Source organism: Eleutherodactylus coqui, chromosome 7, assembly GCF_035609145.1.
Source record: "Eleutherodactylus coqui strain aEleCoq1 chromosome 7, aEleCoq1.hap1, whole genome shotgun sequence".
Classification (NCBI taxonomy): domain Eukaryota; kingdom Metazoa; phylum Chordata; class Amphibia; order Anura; family Eleutherodactylidae; genus Eleutherodactylus; species Eleutherodactylus coqui.
The window spans coordinates 124,283,140-124,299,676 of record NC_089843.1 but is presented as its reverse complement, the minus strand read 5'-3'; the positions used below and the strand labels follow the sequence as shown (position 1 = coordinate 124,299,676).

At 46.2% G+C, this 16,537-nt stretch overlaps 1 protein-coding gene across 3 annotated transcripts in view; it reads left to right on the top strand.

Annotated features, from left to right (window-relative positions):
- Nucleotides 1-599: 599 nt before the first annotated feature.
- ARFIP1 (ADP ribosylation factor interacting protein 1) overlaps nucleotides 600-16,537 on the top strand; it is a 97,014-nt gene continuing 81,076 nt past the window's right edge. For all 3 annotated transcript variants that reach the window (XM_066573640.1, XM_066573641.1, XM_066573639.1), the window contains exon 1: nucleotides 600-755. The gene's annotated coding sequence lies outside the window, so the exon portion shown is untranslated. The remainder of the gene's footprint in view (nucleotides 756-16,537) is intronic.

Below are 16,537 nucleotides of genomic sequence, written 5' to 3'. Positions count from 1 at the left end.
CAAGGATGGGGAGATGTAGGGATCCTCCGCCGCAGCTGTCAGCCATTGTAGAGGATGGTGGAGTGAAAACAATGGGAGACCTCATATCGCATCTCGTGCGCCTAGCATGTGATGAATGCTACCGTCAGCCCCACTGAAAACGGGCGTTGCGAAGCGACGGCATGCAGCAATAGAACACGCCGTGATTTATTTCCTGCATCGCATTGCCGGGCCATACAGGAAAACATCGCTGTTGTGTATGATCCCGTTCTAAAGAATGGGGTTCATATTTGTGTGCCAGTTATGTGTCTCGCAACGCACAAATCTTGTCCGGTTTTCGCACCCGTGTGAAGGAAACTTTATAGTCTTCCTTATCGACCAAACATACAATATTTTACATCAATTTCATCTCCTGCAAACATGTCACGGAAACAGTCCAGAAATAACCACCATGTTTCATTCATAAATGAAGCAATACTTTAGGGAATCTCATCTTAGCAACCCGCTCCTCCAACCAGCAGAGGGCGACAACAGCTATGGAACAGCCCGACGCGCCGCCATGTTTGTAGAGGGCGACAGGCTCCACACAGCGGCTTCAGCAGTAGACCCGTATGATAGAGTGCGCAGTGTGTGGCAAGAGAGGCCCGCTAAGCGGCTGCACTTCCGTGTTGGAAGTGTCTGTAGGGGTTTAGGGCCATTCAAGTTGTCCGGAGAGGAGCAGCGGGTGCAGCAGAGCCCGGTGCACGGACGTGGGGGAGTGACGGCGCCATCCGCAGGTAAGATGTGGCCATCACTGGTGTCCTGTACTGGAGGTGTGCAGCAACAGGTAGGCGGGGAGCTTGCACCTGTGTGCGCGCAGATGCTGGACCTCACTCCGGGACTCTCCATCACCCCTGCAGGGCTGTGTGCAGCCTCTCCTTCTTGGGGGGGCACTGCTGCTCACCTTGTTCTGGCCTCCCAGCCAATCAGATGCCTGCATCACCGGTCCCTCCTGGCAGCGGAGACACATTCGCGTGGTCTGTGCTGCCAGCGGTAAGTCCTCCTGGGTGTCCGCTGGGCGAGAGGCTCCTTATAATGTCCGGACAACGCAGAACATCTTGGTACCCTGTAGATCACGTCCGCGATGGCTGATCGCCCGAGTCACAGACTTACGTACATTTCACGCCTTTCTGCCATTCGTCAGCCTTGGAGCGTGCTGATGGGCGATCGTTACCTTCCGTATTCATAGTGTCATGCAAGATGTCAAAAGTGCGCAATCATGTTGTTTTTTTTTTTTTTTGTTTTTGTTTTTTGCAGTAACCTCGTGCAGGTAAGGTAAAGCCCCCTGGTGCAAACACCGAGGCGGGACCGATTCCTAGGGGGACGGTTTCTTGGCAGACTGATTTTGCGGGGTGGTTTTCCATTGCCTTCCCCAGTCATCTTTACCCCCCAGCAAGCTGGGTCCTCATTTTACTGACCTGATGGAAGGCTACCTTGAGCCACTACCTGACCCAGGCGGGGCTTGAACCTACAACCTTCATGTAGCCAACGCTGTATCTACTAAGTCACCCCAGCGATCCACACCCCGCTGTTGGTCTGGCTGTTGCATCTGCCAACGCTCAGCTGTTACCAGCGGCGCTGGCCGTGGCACATGTAGGACTACGGGGTAGACACGGAGAATGATGGACGGCCCTGTAGTACCCAAACGGGTGACGTTTGCCAGAGCTGCTAGCTTTTCAGCCTCTCTGCTGTAGTGTCCCATCTATGAAAATGCCTGGCGTTATTTAGCTCCGGTTGTCTTGACGAGGGACCCTCAATAATGTGGCATATTGACCCCCTAAATGTAGATCCTTCACACAGAATTCCCGCTAACTGCTCCATATTGTATGACGTTGTGTGGACGGGGGGGACTGATAACCTCCATTACATATTACTGCATCGATTCTATTACGCCCGTCCGGCTCCTCCCTCCTGGCGTCCGGAATTATCCTTCAACGAAGCACCCGTGAACAATCATCGTTGAAGCTTTCACGTTAGCGAATATGGAAGACTGAGCGAGTCAGCCATGACTACCTGCAGTGATGGCACTGCTCGCTCATGGAAACCAGAATTGGCACGTCCAAAAGGAGCCAAGGCCCCGCCAAAAAAGCGGCTCTGCAATGCGCCATGATTTAATTCGCGGCACATTGATGAGGCGCGCTAAACCAGCGCTGCGATCATACGGGTGTCTGCTAGGCTCAATTGAAAACAATTGGAGTGTTATATTGAGATTAGCGCGGCGCTGAGAACGATACGCTAATCATGGTAAAAAGTGCCTATGTGGGGGAGGGCTGTGAAACTCCGCCTGATATCGCACTCGCCAATGTGCGATTTCCCTGTGAATGCGAGGTGTTTGTGTTAAAAGCGCCTCACATCACTTCGGGGAAGTAGTGATTTTCCGTCACGGCTTTCCGACGCGGTGGAGGATCGCAGAGTTTCCCATTGTAAACATCGCATTACACGCCGTGTGATTCTGTGGCGGCCCCATTGAAATCAATGGGCGATGCGATGTGCCCAAAGATGGGACACAACGCGATTTTCTTTTTTCCCATGATGCAATGCGTGTAAAATCTCCCATGTGTATGAACCATTCAAAAGAAAGGGGCTCGTATTCGTGTGGTTTTTCTCGGCCGTGTGAATACTGCCTGCTTTCACGGAGTCAGTATCAGAATCTGATGTAGAAAATCCGCAGCGTCTACAGAATACGCCATGCGGACGGGATGGAAGAAATGTGGTCCACGTGGAACGGAAAAACTCTATGCAGAAGCCGCAGCGTATTTGAAATCTTAAGTTATGACTTCAATGCAAAAGTTGAACCGCAGCAAATCCGCACCAAGGCTGCGCCATTTAGGCCACAACGTGCGCCCCGAGTGTGGGTTCACAGGTGGGAATCTGCTGCAGGTTTTAAAGCATGGATTCCACTTCTAAAAACCGCTGCAGATCCACATGGGAATTTTTGTCCTTGCTGTTGTGCAAATCTACTTACAGAATTCCCGATGTGGTAACTGCGTAAAATCCATGTCAAGAAATGACGGCGCTTTTTTTTTTTTTTTCACATACGGATTTGAAATCCACAAATGGAAACTATCCACGCTGTATAGACTTCTATGCAAATTCCCATTGAATGTAATGGGATGTGGATATGACACGGAAGCAAATCCTGCAGCAAAGATCCAGTGTGTGACCCTACTGTAAGTGCTCCAGGTAGGTGACCCTCCCTGCCACATCACTAATACCCTTGGCCCTGCAGTGCTTTATATGTCCATTGCATCCAATGAGCTGGTGACTATATTGGGACTGTTAGACACTTATTGACGAGTTCCTGTATGTTCGGAGACGGCAGATGTTGGATAAGCCTCAGTGTAATGAGAAGACAAGTGTCCTAATCCTGTGGGGAGCATCTGCTTCTGTGATGGGAACAAGTGCGCAATATTTATCTGCAGAGGAAGAAATGATTTGCATAAAGTTAGTCTGGCATGTCATGTTGGGTCCCTACATGAGAATTCCTCCCCCATCATGTGGTACAGATAGGTCTGTGGTGGGCTGCAGTCACACAGTTATGTTAGGGGTTAATTCTGCACACTCGCCGTATGGAGTTGCTTGTGTGATTGCTCCAGTTTATAGCTGCAGCTTACTGGATAACAACCAAGATCTGAGGTCTATGACTGTATAGCGAAAAAGATAAGGAAAAGGAAGTGACCAAAAGAACCAGGATATTCAGAGATCAAACAAACGTAAGCAAGTTTTTCCTCTCGTCAGGAGCCGGATCACAGTGGGACAGATTTTTCAATGTGTAAGAAATGGCAGGGCCATATATTAAAATTTTTTTTGGCTGGGGGTGACCTAGAACTCGGGGGAGGGGGCAGGCACATTCCTGTTTAGTTGCGGCTGTGAGACATATTTTCTAGACTAACTTATAAAGCCAAAAAGCAGACGCCCTTTCAAAGATAAAGTTAAAACAGAAGGAAAGAAGGACCCCATTGTCATACTGATAGCTAGGCAGGGTATCTGCCCTGACAAGAGTGACCCCGCTCTACGGCCTCTCCCTGGAACATCCTACACTAGGGTGAAATGAGATCATCAAGTGATATTTCAAAGATTAGTGAGGGATAGATAAAGCAGGTATCCAACCACCAAGTCATGATTCCTGACACGGAATACACTGATCAATGACAAATGAATCAAATGGGGTTTTTAAGCTGACTTTTAAATAGAAAAAGTAACAAAAAAAACCTCTATTAGATTTTAAAGAGTCCTATTTATTCCTGTTCTTCATATCTTATTCTTCAGACTGTGTGATTCTGCAGTATTATGGCAGTAGTTGCCTATATGTTGCTACAGGCCGCTGTATAGAACATGGCAAGTAGTGCATGTACCCTGGAGAACCTCGGCCATTTCTATCCTAACACCCCGTCCCACATGACCGAGCCGGTAGTAGTGGCTATTATTGGTCTGTAAGGCTATGTTCCCTCTGTTTTTGTCTTGCATTTGGCATAGGCATCTGAAGTCCTCCCAGCACATCTTCTGTAAGTATCTATAGGCGCCTATTCACTTGATGTATGCCAAGAGTAGCCTACTGAGGTCCATCAGGTTGGTATGTATTGGCGTATGGTTATAGAGTGGTACATGACACATCTCACGGAGGATTCAGCCTCATCTGAATAGAGCCTAAATGGTAGCTACGCCCGTGCCCTGTCATGGCGGCTTCCTTCTTTAGGTTTGGTCATGGTCCGGTTCAGGCAACACTTGCTTCGGAGTCTTTGCTGAGAGTTGCCCGTATTAGACTCGGGTCACACCATGTTTTTCTTCCTGCAATCTTGAAGAAATGATAAAAGGATGCAGCTGTACACATGGACACCAGACATGGCATCAGTTTAGCCTTCGGAGCCTGGCATGCTGCCTTTTTGTATTTCTTTTTGTAGAATTCTATATGAATTGGATTGATGAAACCGTTTTCATACAGGGAGGCAATCAAGCCCCATAAAAGTTTGTCAGCGCTGTATTCTGGCGCTATACGACTTATTGCAGAGTCCTAATACACTTGTACATGAGACCTCACGTAAAGGTTTTTTCGAGGGTCTCCGCTCTTGGTGACGTCCGAGGAGATCTTGGCGTGAATGAGCCCTTTTTGCAGTATTTGAATGGCGTTCTCTAAAATCTGTAGTTTTGCAGCACGGCCGTAGACTGACTGTAATCTACATGGCATTTTCCCACTTTCTAGTTTACCTTTTGTTCTTTGAATCTTTGCAAAAAACGCACAATAAAAGCAGTGTTGTGACTCGGAAGCATGTCGTGTGTAGGAGGCGATGCGCCCACAAGTGAGCGCTCTATTCCTCTGACTACTAAATACTGCAGCACAGCTTCTTAATGTTACAAATCATCTTCCTAGAAAGTTGTACTGAGCTCGGTCAGGGTAGGGTAATACAATTATAAGAGCTCTAGCTAGTAAGGTATGCCGTAAAGGACCCAAGAATGAAGCGGCCATACAGTTGTAAGCTCTGTGGAGTTCAGCTTTGTATGTATGGTTGGTATTGCAGACACAGCTCCCATATAATTAAAAGGACGCTGTGCCTGCAATACCAGCCTGGGCCACTGCGCTAGGGACAGAGCTATCTGCTTCAGGCTCTGTCGGCAATGACAGCTGGCCATATTTGGCTGATTGGTGGGGATCCTAGCGGGTGACCCATGCAGATCAACTATGGACGACTTATTCTGCAGATAGATCGTTAATAGTAAGTCCTGGACAACACCTTTAAAAGGTATTCCCACATGGGAGTTTTATGGCATATTCACAGGCTATACCGTGAAAGTCTGAGATGTAGGTTCCACTTCTGGGACTTGTAGTTATGGCACTCACAACCACCTGCCCAGCAAACTTGGTGAAACAGTTGAGCAGGGTTTGCTGTTTCAATAATTCCAGTGGAAGTTTCTGAAACTCCCATTGACTTTTAACTGTCACTGGCTGCTGCATACAGCCAGGCAGAGGATGATTGGGTCAATTCTGGATATGGGTGCTAGTTCCAGAAAGGGAACCTACTTTCATAGTGTATCCTGTAGACTTACCATAAACGTCCCCAATAGGATATACCACTTTAATGTTATATGGAGCCTTACATGTGCTGTATCCATATGTATCAATTCTTTAGTGGGATATATATTATGTCATGCTTAATTAAAAAGCCATGTTAAATATTTATGGCGCCTTTTATAGGATAAGCCACGATGTCTGATAGGCGCATGGTAATCTACTTTCCACATTATATTTGGTGAAAAGTTGTCCTCACTTGTACTTGTCACTGTAGCCAAGATATGCCATAACTACCTTTTATAGATGCGTGTCCCACCTCTGGGTCCTGCTTGTATGTGAAGAACAAGAGTACCTTGACCAGTTGGGCAAGACCATCGCATCTAAGCAGAGTACTTCTATGGGAGTTGGGTAAATGGCCAAGCAGATATGCTCAGATGTTTCATAACTCCAATGGATTCAATGGAAAGGACACCTGGAATTCACATAGGTGCAGATCCCCGAGATATGGCATCGGCATCTATGAGATATGTTATGTATTGTCCTGTGGCTATGTCCTAAGATGGGAGGTATAATACTTGTAGTTGTTCCTCTCAGCGTCCTTCTAATTCGCCGGTTATGGGCCTAATTTTTGGTAATTGTCTAAGGTGATGCAACAATTTTTTGACTATTTAATGCATACTGTGCACTGCTCTCTGATTGGCTAGTGCTGATCACTTGAGCAGCTCTGGGTAATCAGAGCAGCTATAATGCATTGGTTGTGTCTAAATGCATTAGTTGCCAATGCACAGTGGTCGATTAGGTGGTCTGAAGATGAGTTGTCCAAAAATGGGATCTGGAAGCTGATGGATAAGAGGGACGGCAGAGAAGAGCAACTGCAGGTAATGCACCCCCTCCCTTCAGTTCTAGGATGGATTTATGTCCCAAAACTGGAGGGTTACTTTTTATATTTGCATCGGGAATACCACTATAAGTAAAGTGCCACACAAATAGTGGGGAAAGCGGCGACTATGAATGAACTCTGCTTCAGATTAGGTGGAGGTCACAGGCTCTTCTCGGACATTGAATGGCATATTCTTTTAGATATGTTTAAGGTAGGAATACCCCTTTAAGTGCTATCTTAATTAACTGTTGAGGTTTTTCACCTAAAAGATGTTTTACTATAAATAAAAAATAGAATGTTATTTGTATAGTGCCAACTTATTCCACCGCGCTTTATGGTAACTTATTTATTACCCCCCCCCCCCCAAAACCACCACCACCACCACCACCAAGCTGGGTACTCGTTTTACCGACCTCGGAAGGATGGGAGGCTGAGTTGACCTTGAACCGGCTACCTGAACCAAGCAGGGATTGAACTCGCAACCTTCTGGTCGTGAGTGAGAGGTTAGGATGGCAATCTGCTGTCTTAACACTCTGCGTCACACGAGGCTTACTCTTAATAAATCAAAAATGAGATTGATCAAAGTTTGGTCAGTGTTTTAATGTTAGCAGACAGGAATATTGTTTCCAGTGTTCATGTCGTGTTTTGGTATAGACTTTTGGCTGCAGTAAGAGGGAGAGAGATCGGTGGGGTCCGACCGCTAACATTGATCGCCAGTTCATTAGTTGATAAATATTTGGAGGCTGGAATCCCCTTTTTAGAGTCTTGTCTATCCCGATCTCATAGATACCTCATCGTAAAGGGGTGTATTTCTAGAGAGGCTTGAGGGGTTTTGGGGAAGGTTTCAGATGATGGATAGATATATATATATATATATATATATATATATATATATACTTTAGTTAGTCCAAACCTGTCAGATGATTAACCAGAATCTTACAGAACAATGGTCTTTTAGGTGGTGGGGCTTTCAATAGTCAGTCTATATAATATATGATGGAACTGAGAACCGGTGACAGATAAAGGAGTGGAGCTTGGAGACGTTTCACTGTATGTATATTGCTGGCTGGAGCCGTCAGCTGGAGGTATTCTAGCTTTTACCTCCCTTGCGGTGTTGGATACCAGTCTCTACAGCCCAGTGTATTGTAGCTGGCAGGGATGTGGAGCTGTGACACATCTGCAGCTACTGCCGTCTACGTGTCCAGCACACCCAGCCCAGACCTAGGAGTGACTATGGGAGGAGGAGGAGGGAGTCAGATGACTGGGAAAGCCAGGAAGTCGTCACATTCTCGATTATTGAGCTTCACTTAACATTTTCAAGATGAGGTTGGGAGGATACATCTACAGGCTGATCAGCCCTGATAATTACAGCTGATACTTTGCTACATTTGTATCCAGTCTGCCATCACTTACAAGCTCAATACAAATTCCTGTCCTTCTGGTTACTTTAAGCAGAAAGTTGGAAGGTTGTATTTTCTCACTTGGGAAAGCTCTTCGCTGTTTTCCTTGACTTTCGAAGTTTTCTGACGCGTACATTTTGTCATCCTAACAATGGATCTTATGAGGCGTAACTAATAGTAACTGGTTGAACAAGAAAATCTACTTTCTTGAGCAGAAAAATGGTGTCTGAATGAAAGAACGAACAGAAGGTTAATTGTGACGCTGTCTAATTACCTTTCCTGCCTTCATTAAAATGTCTCTAATCGTGAGACTTGAAAGAGAAGGAAATAAAAGAATGTTTTAGCTTCTGTTGATGAGATGTGACAGAGATCAGACGGCATCCATTGTAGTTGCCACCTGCTGTGGGATGGACACTGACATGTAGTGACAGCCACAACACAGGTGTGATCAGCGCTCCATAGATTATATAGCACCAACGTATTCTGCAGCGCTGTACAGAGGATAGATTGACCGGTACCATATAAACAGTGTGTCAGGAGGTTTATTGCCATTATTTGTGTAATAACCACACAACAGACGACCGGCAGCCTCTGGTGCAGATTTTGCTGCAGAATTTCGCTTCTTGTTGACCTACTCTTAACCCTTACCAATGCAATTTTGGATTCAAGGTTTCCTAAAAGGCTTTCGCTTTTTGCTGTTATACAACGGTGCCATCTGCTGGCTAAAGCCAGTGTGTGCGCCAGAGAGGCTCCAACAGCAGAGTGGCTGGCAATAGACAGTGAGAATACCCTGTCGGACGTCTTCTGACATTGGAGCTCTATAAGCTTCAATCAGAATGTTGGAAGACAGACAGTGGATTGGAAAGGGTTTAGGTCAATTTCACACAGGAGTGTGCAATATCGGGCCAATATTGTGCTCACCAACGTGTGATGCCCCCGTGGATGCACCTCGTATCGCTTCAGGGAAGTAGCGAACCTCCTCTGCAGCTTTTAACCACCGGAGTGTTTTCAGTCGGAAACCTTGCATCGCACTCGTGTGCACCTTGCATGCTGTGTGATGCTTTGCCTGCCCCATTAAAAACAATGGGTGATGCGAGGGCAAATCCAAAGATGGGACATGCCACCATTTTTTTTCCCCCGCACCGCGATGGGGGAAAAAATCACTTATGCATAACCCCATTCAAAAAGAATAGGGTTCATATTCAGCGTCTCGCAACACACAAATATTGCGCGATATTCTTGGCCGTTTGAAAGTGGCCTAAGGAGGCATTCATAGTGGTAGCAGTAGTGCAGTCAATGCCCACAGATTGAAAACAAACCAGTGGGTGCTAGAGTGGTAGCAATAGCATGCTCTGACATTCACATGGACGTATTTTCTGTCCATGAATGACAGCTGAGCACTGTTTGTGATTGGTCACAGCGCTCAGCCAATCGGAGGCAGAGATTTTTCTAGGTGAGTAAATTAATTTTTATTTATTTATTTTTTTTACAGCTAGGGATGATTTTCAGGGAAGGGCTGTCATATAAATGAGCAGGATAAATCATGGCATGTCCTATCTTTTCGCATTCTTCAGAATACATCGCTCATTGTTTTCAATTAAACAGTAAAGCACAGTGCATGCCGTGTCATGTACACGTGAGTGCGAGGTTTCCCTTTGGAAACATTGAGAAACACTTGTCGATCTTCCAACGTGTCGGAGGATCGCTGCTTTACAGAAGTGATGGGGGTCATTTTTGCCAGAAAAACACCTTGCATTGGACTGAAAACACACATTGCTGAGCATGATATACGCTTGCTCGTGTATACGTAGCCTAAAAGGTTTTTTTCCTTCCCTATAACATAAACTCTATCCATTTGGGCTGTACCACATTTGACATGCAGCTTGGTTTCTTAAGGTGACTTGTCTGGATCCTCCCGCCTCCCCCGGGCTGTGGTCAGCTCAGAATAGTGACGGAGACCCTTGACGGTCTGTCTCTTGTACTGATCCATGAAGTAGTTTTATAAAACTTTTATATTTGAAGCACAGCAAGATGAGCATGATGCCACAATTATTATTAATATATTCATCCTCCCCTGCCCTCCTCCTCCCACCAAATAATGATTGGCAAGTCGGAGAGATCTGTCGCTGGCTCCTATCCACATGCTAATTAAGTGTTCAAACTCTAGATGGATTAAGCGGGCCATTTCCTTAGTTTATAATTCAGTAGTCAAACTTGTAGGATTGAAGGCTCACTCAGCCTACCTCGTGAGCAAAAAAAAAAAAGTTGATGCCTGAACTGAGGCGGACTGTAAAGGAAGCCTGTGGTGTTATTTTTTTCCTATGCTTGTATGTCTGAATGAAAAATGCAGCCTTTATTATTTACAAGTGAAGATCCCATCTTGAGATATCGCTGTTGAAGTTCTTTTCCTGTGAATATGCAAATTTAGCCGTGGACCATCCAATGGACCGTCCACCACTGCAAGCTCTCTTCCTGCTTCTTCAACTCAAACATGCCATTTTTTGCAGAATGTCTCTGGTTTTTTCGTGCCCATCAAATGTGCCTTTGCCACACTTAAGGTTTGGGTTTTCCCCTTCCACCTTCTTCAGAGACTATCACTTGGATTTTGTCTTCGTCAGTTCTTTCCTTAGGGTGTTACGGTGTTGTAGGCGGTGCTCATCTTTCTTTCCTGGAGCAGTCATGAGGAATGGGGGAAAAATATTACTTTTAAGTGATATTGGATTACTGGAACCCATGATGGAACCCCTTACGTTCCCTCCATTCTAGGTGTTGTATCTCATAGAGTGTAAAGGGAAGCCCCTTTGTACACATGCTAGTTATCGGTCTTTGGAGCAGACCCCTCTCCTACTGGGTACTATTGTACCTTGTCTCCACTGGAAGCTAGGGGCTGACCTGGCTTTGCTGGAATTAAGGCCCTCTCAAGCCCCTAGCTTCTGATTCTCAGTTTGTGCAGAGGCTCAGGTTTATGGTCAGAATGACCGCAGCACAGCGCCACGGACAGTCTTATCCATCGTGGCAGGGTACACAGTGACCGTACCAGATGAGTGCAGCGCCGGGGACCGTGTAATCCACAGCGGCGGGGTGCACAGTGACTGTACTGGGGGACAGTGTCATCCACAGCAGCGGAGACCTGCAATTGTTGGGGTCTTACCTCCCGGCTCCTGTAATCGCGGGTGCACTGCGAGCCTGGCAGGGCTGCTGTCTCTGTCCCCGTGCCCCGCCGCGTGTCCACAATCTCCGGTCCCTGCTCCAGTGTCTCTCGTGGCCACTCTCCCTCATGTGCTGTCACCGCCAACGGCTCCCATATGTGCTCCACTGTGTGCGGCTAGTGCTCCTGGCCAATCGGCAGCTAGGGGCCTAACGGCATTCCCTCCTGCTAAGTGCTGTCACACCCCTAGCTTCCGGTGGAGACAAGGTACAATAGTATCCTCCTACTGTTCTGACGAGCTCTGGAAAACCAATTTACTAGTATGATGTAATCAGCATTTTCCCCTGCAGCGCCACTAATCGCCCCACCAGATTATTTTCACCAGACTTGTAAATTCTATGTGTGTATAAATTGTGTAATGCTGGTCAAATGTTGACATATGCTGTAATAGTGGCATATTGGTGACTGATATTGGTAAATCATTGTAAGTTTTTGCTGTTTTTTTTTTTTTTTTCCCTACCCACATCTTTCTGTTTTGAACTGAAGAAGTTAAGTGACTTTGTTGTGGCTGTAGACGGGCCCATTTAGTGGTCACGCTGCCCGGAGCCCTGACTCCAATTATACCCCAATTTATAAAGAGGTAATTTATCAATGCAGATCTGTTATCAAATGTAACTATGCTTAAAATATTAGAATTACCCCTTTTTGTTGACGCACAATTGGCGCTTAATCAGCTTTGTTTACACGGAGTGGTTATAGGTGCTGTTACACCGGACCACAGTCGGCTAAATGACTGTACGGTTGCTGACATCACCACTAAGGTCGCTAGAGAGTTTAGACAGACAGAATCTGCTGCTGGATCGCTGGGTTCTTGCTGACTTCTCGCTCAGCGCTTCACCTATCTCATCATAAGGTGATGTGCTGCCAACAGATGACTTTTGGTGGCGCCTTATACTCCTCGTTCCATTGGCCTCTATAGCACTAGGTGCTGCCTGACTGAGTGCGTCCTGCTGGTGGATAGCTTAAGGAGATGGTGCAGTGGGCAGCATCTGCAATTGAAGACACTATGGAGCAAGGAGCCATGACTGATTGCAGCCATTATCACTATTCCTGCCCTCCTCCTGCCTTAAAGCCCTTTTACACACAATGATTATCACTCAAAATTTGTCCAAACGGAAGACATTGAGCGATAACTGTTATATGTAATCGCGGCATAGTGCACTTTGTGTTTGAATTATGGATTTTACTTCACATAAAATCCATCGTTCAGCCGCTGAAAGACTGAGCAGATAATTCCATTTGAATGCATTTTGCTCATCTTTCAATAGACTGCACAATGATCTCCCTGTGGCATGTTTACATTAGCCATGAGGAGAACAATGGAATGTGTCTGAAGCCTCCAGGAGAACAATGGAATGTTCTGGCAGTTAGAGGTTCTTTTACATGCGAATCAAGATGATAAAGGCTCATGCTGGATCCAACTCTGCCAGAAGTGGCACACGCGTGTACCTGATCACTTTCATTTTCATCTTTTCTGCGGATGGTCCGGACGGCGAGCCGTCGAAACGTGCAGTGCTGATTTATTTATTTTTTTAAAGTCTCGCTTTCCCTACGTCATTGCGTAGTGATGACGCGCAATCCGCGACCTTTCTGCAATGTGATTGTGGAAGGGCTGCGGATCGGACGGCTTCCATTGATTTCAATGGAAGCCATCTGTGCGGAATCCACACAGGTGGATTCTTCCTCTGCTTGCGGAAACTGCAATTGGTGTGCAGGAAGAATCGCTTTCCCATAGCATGCTATGGGCGCTATTTGTTGCGGATCCACAGTGCGGACGCCCACAGCAAATATCCGTCCGTGGGCAGGAGGCCTTAATGGCTATTATAGCCAATAACTCCTTATGCAAATGCATTGCTAAATCTTTCAATCTTTCAGCCATTTTGAAAGATTATCTTTGCGTGTAAAAGGTCCATCTGTTTGGAGGCCCACTAGATGATGCGCTAGTACCCCCATGCATCGGTTCAAGCCTGCGTTGGGCTGTGTCCAACGTTGCTCAAGTAATATTTACATCCATCTGACCACCTGAATATAGAAACATTTGGCGGGAGAATTTTTGTAGATGAGTGGAAAATTTTGAAAAATACTCCTCCTTCAGACTAAAATTTCTTCTCTTCTTGATCCTTATTCTTGTTTTAGGAAAAATATTTACCAGTTTTGCCATGAAAGCTTCTATCTGGATCCCCAGCCTCGGGCTACTAACCTATGAAAACAGGATGTTTAAATAAAATGAAGCCTGCCTTAAATGATTCCTTTAATGCAGTAGCATTAATTGTCTTGTTTACTGTAATGTAATCTGACAACTCCTTTTAGATGAAGGGAACTTAATTAACTCCTTCATCTAGAAGTTTCCGTTACGTCATCCTATAAAGGTCCGTTTTCATGTATAGTTGGCGTTTTACCATGATCACTGATAGATGTAATTGCTAGAACTAGCGAGGGCATTTTATTTACTTTGCTGCAGTCAGTACTACGCTGGTAAACTGACCGGAGTGCCGGTGTTCGTTAGAGCTTATTAACCTAATATTAGCTGAAAACTTGGTGAACAGTAGATCATTTTAGCTTCCTTTTTAGTACATCTGTTAAATGTTTCTGGACTCTATTTTTAAAATCTTAGGACTGTGATTTTTCTTTTTTTACATTACTTACAGAACAGACGTGGGTTCTAGCCATAAGGGGGTCCTGAGCAGGGGATGCCATGCTGTGCCATTCTTAGGCTGGGTTCACACAGGGCAGATCCGCCTGCAGCCGCTACTCCCCGGTATTAGCCAGCCATGTGGACGATATTTGTTAATTCTCGTCCACACGGGACGGCTAATCCGTCATGGCGCTGCGGATTCTCCGGCCACAGCATGTCTAATTTTTTTATTTTTTTCGTTGCAGCCACGCTCTTTTCAATGGGAGTGCCGGCCGCAACGGAAAAACATGTGGCCAAGCTGCTCCAAAAGTTCTTAAGCTGCGCTTTCCCGGCGGAAATCTCGCGTTTTTTCACCACGGCAAAACTGAGCTTTCCGCCGGGAATACGACCCGTGTGACCCCAGCCTTAAAGTTTGATATGCATAGGGGTTGTGTATTTGGTTTAACCGCTAAGTCCTGGAAAGCCCCTGTAATATGGCAATATTCATCAAGCCTCAGGCTGGGTTCACACGGGGCGGAATTTCCGTGCAGACTTTCTGCATAGAAATTCAGCTTGCGTCTTTAATCCCAGGACTAGCCAGCCACGTGGACAAGATTTGCAAAAATCTCATCCACACGCTGCGGCCAAACCGCGCTGAAGTTGACATACCGCACGGAATTCAAAGACGCGGCATGTCAATTCTTTCCCAGTTTCCACGGCGGCCTCTCTCCTCTATGGGGAGAGATAACAGCAGCGGAATGCAGGCAGCGAAGTCGCTCCAAAACCTTTGGCGAAGGGTCGCGGGTTTTGAAGCTGTATTTCTCCCATGGAAATCTTGCGGTATTTCTGTGCAGTAATTTCGTGAGATTTCCGCCGAATTTCAGTCCCGTGTGAACCCAGCCCAAGTCTCGGATGTTGATAGTTTCATATTTGCTATTTCTTTAACTCCCGTCTTGTCCATTCACATAGCAGAATTCTGCAGACCGGCTGTAGCTATCACCTAATTAGGATGTTATGGTAGTGTATTTTATGACTACTTGAATGAGTTGCGGCTGTGCATTGGGTTAAACGTAACAGCAGGAGTTATGGGAAGTAATCCTCTAAAGGTCATTTTACATGGGCTATTTGTTGCGCACTTCAGCGCCTAATGATCGGACAGCGATAATTGATCTTGTGCTTTCACATAGGAGCGAGTACAGCTTTATTAATCCAGATGGAGCAGGCAGGGGATTGCTTCAGCCGCCCGCCTCCAGTCGATCATTGATGAACCAGCCGATCGTCATCTGATCTTGATGCCTGCAGAAACTGAACGGTGAATAAATTATCGTTTGTCATTCAGTCGCTGCCGGCATTATAGTGATTATAGTGTAGCCTCCCACCATCCAGCAAGAATCAAAACTAATATCATTTTGTGTTAAAGGACCCTAAGCTCCAAAAATTGAAGATGACACCAATTTTTAGACAAAGGATATAGATGAATCACCTGTCCTCAACCAGTGGCTCCTCATGGGAATCCTGGGTCAGGACCATATGTACGAAACCTTTCCTAAATACAAAACAAGGCCAACGGATGGCGTACAGCCACAAAAAAAAGTTTGTAGAAATTTATGCCAGAACCTGGAAGAAGTTCCTAGCTTTAGGAAAGGAAAGTTCTTTACAACTATCTAATATATTTTTAGAATTTCTTCAAAAAAGGATTAAAATAGTCTTGCAGCAAATACCTTGAAGGTGCGGGTGTTCGCTCGGGAAGGGAGGGGGCTCTCTTTTAATTTTAGTTTGGGCTCCTGTCCACAGGTGATGCACTGCATTACTTGTGGCAATAATCCGGCTGCGAGTAACGCAGTGCACGCTTTCCATAGCGTTGCTACGGAAAGCACAGCCCCCAGTCCATGAGTCCCGCCAGCAGAGTGATTCTCCACTTGCGGGACTCAAATTGCGGCATGCTGCGATTTGCCGAGATTGTCCGCGGTGAGACTATCTGTCAGGCTCACTGCGAAGAACTGACAGTTCTCTCTCCTTCTCCCCGGCGGTGGAATATCGTTAGCGATATTCCGCCTCGCCCGTGGACAGAGGGCCTTTAGCTGAACATCCCTGGATAGTTAGATTTGAATGGGACTGCTCAAGCAAGCGCTGGCAGTTGCTCGATCGCAGCTTTTTTCAGCGCTGCAATTTTTGAGCGATGCATGTTCTGTTTTGGGGTGTTTCAGCGTTTTTAAATGCTGTGCGTCTTTATTTGAAATGATTGGGCAGTATTTTTAGCACTGCTGAAAACTGGGTACAATTTAGTGCCATGTTTTTGACAGTGCTGAATGCCCTGGCTACACTAGCTGGGGGGAAAAAAAGGAATACTTGCCTAGCAGGCGCCGTCCGGGTCCCTGCCGCTGCTCTCTGGCTTTCCTGCAGACTTCGG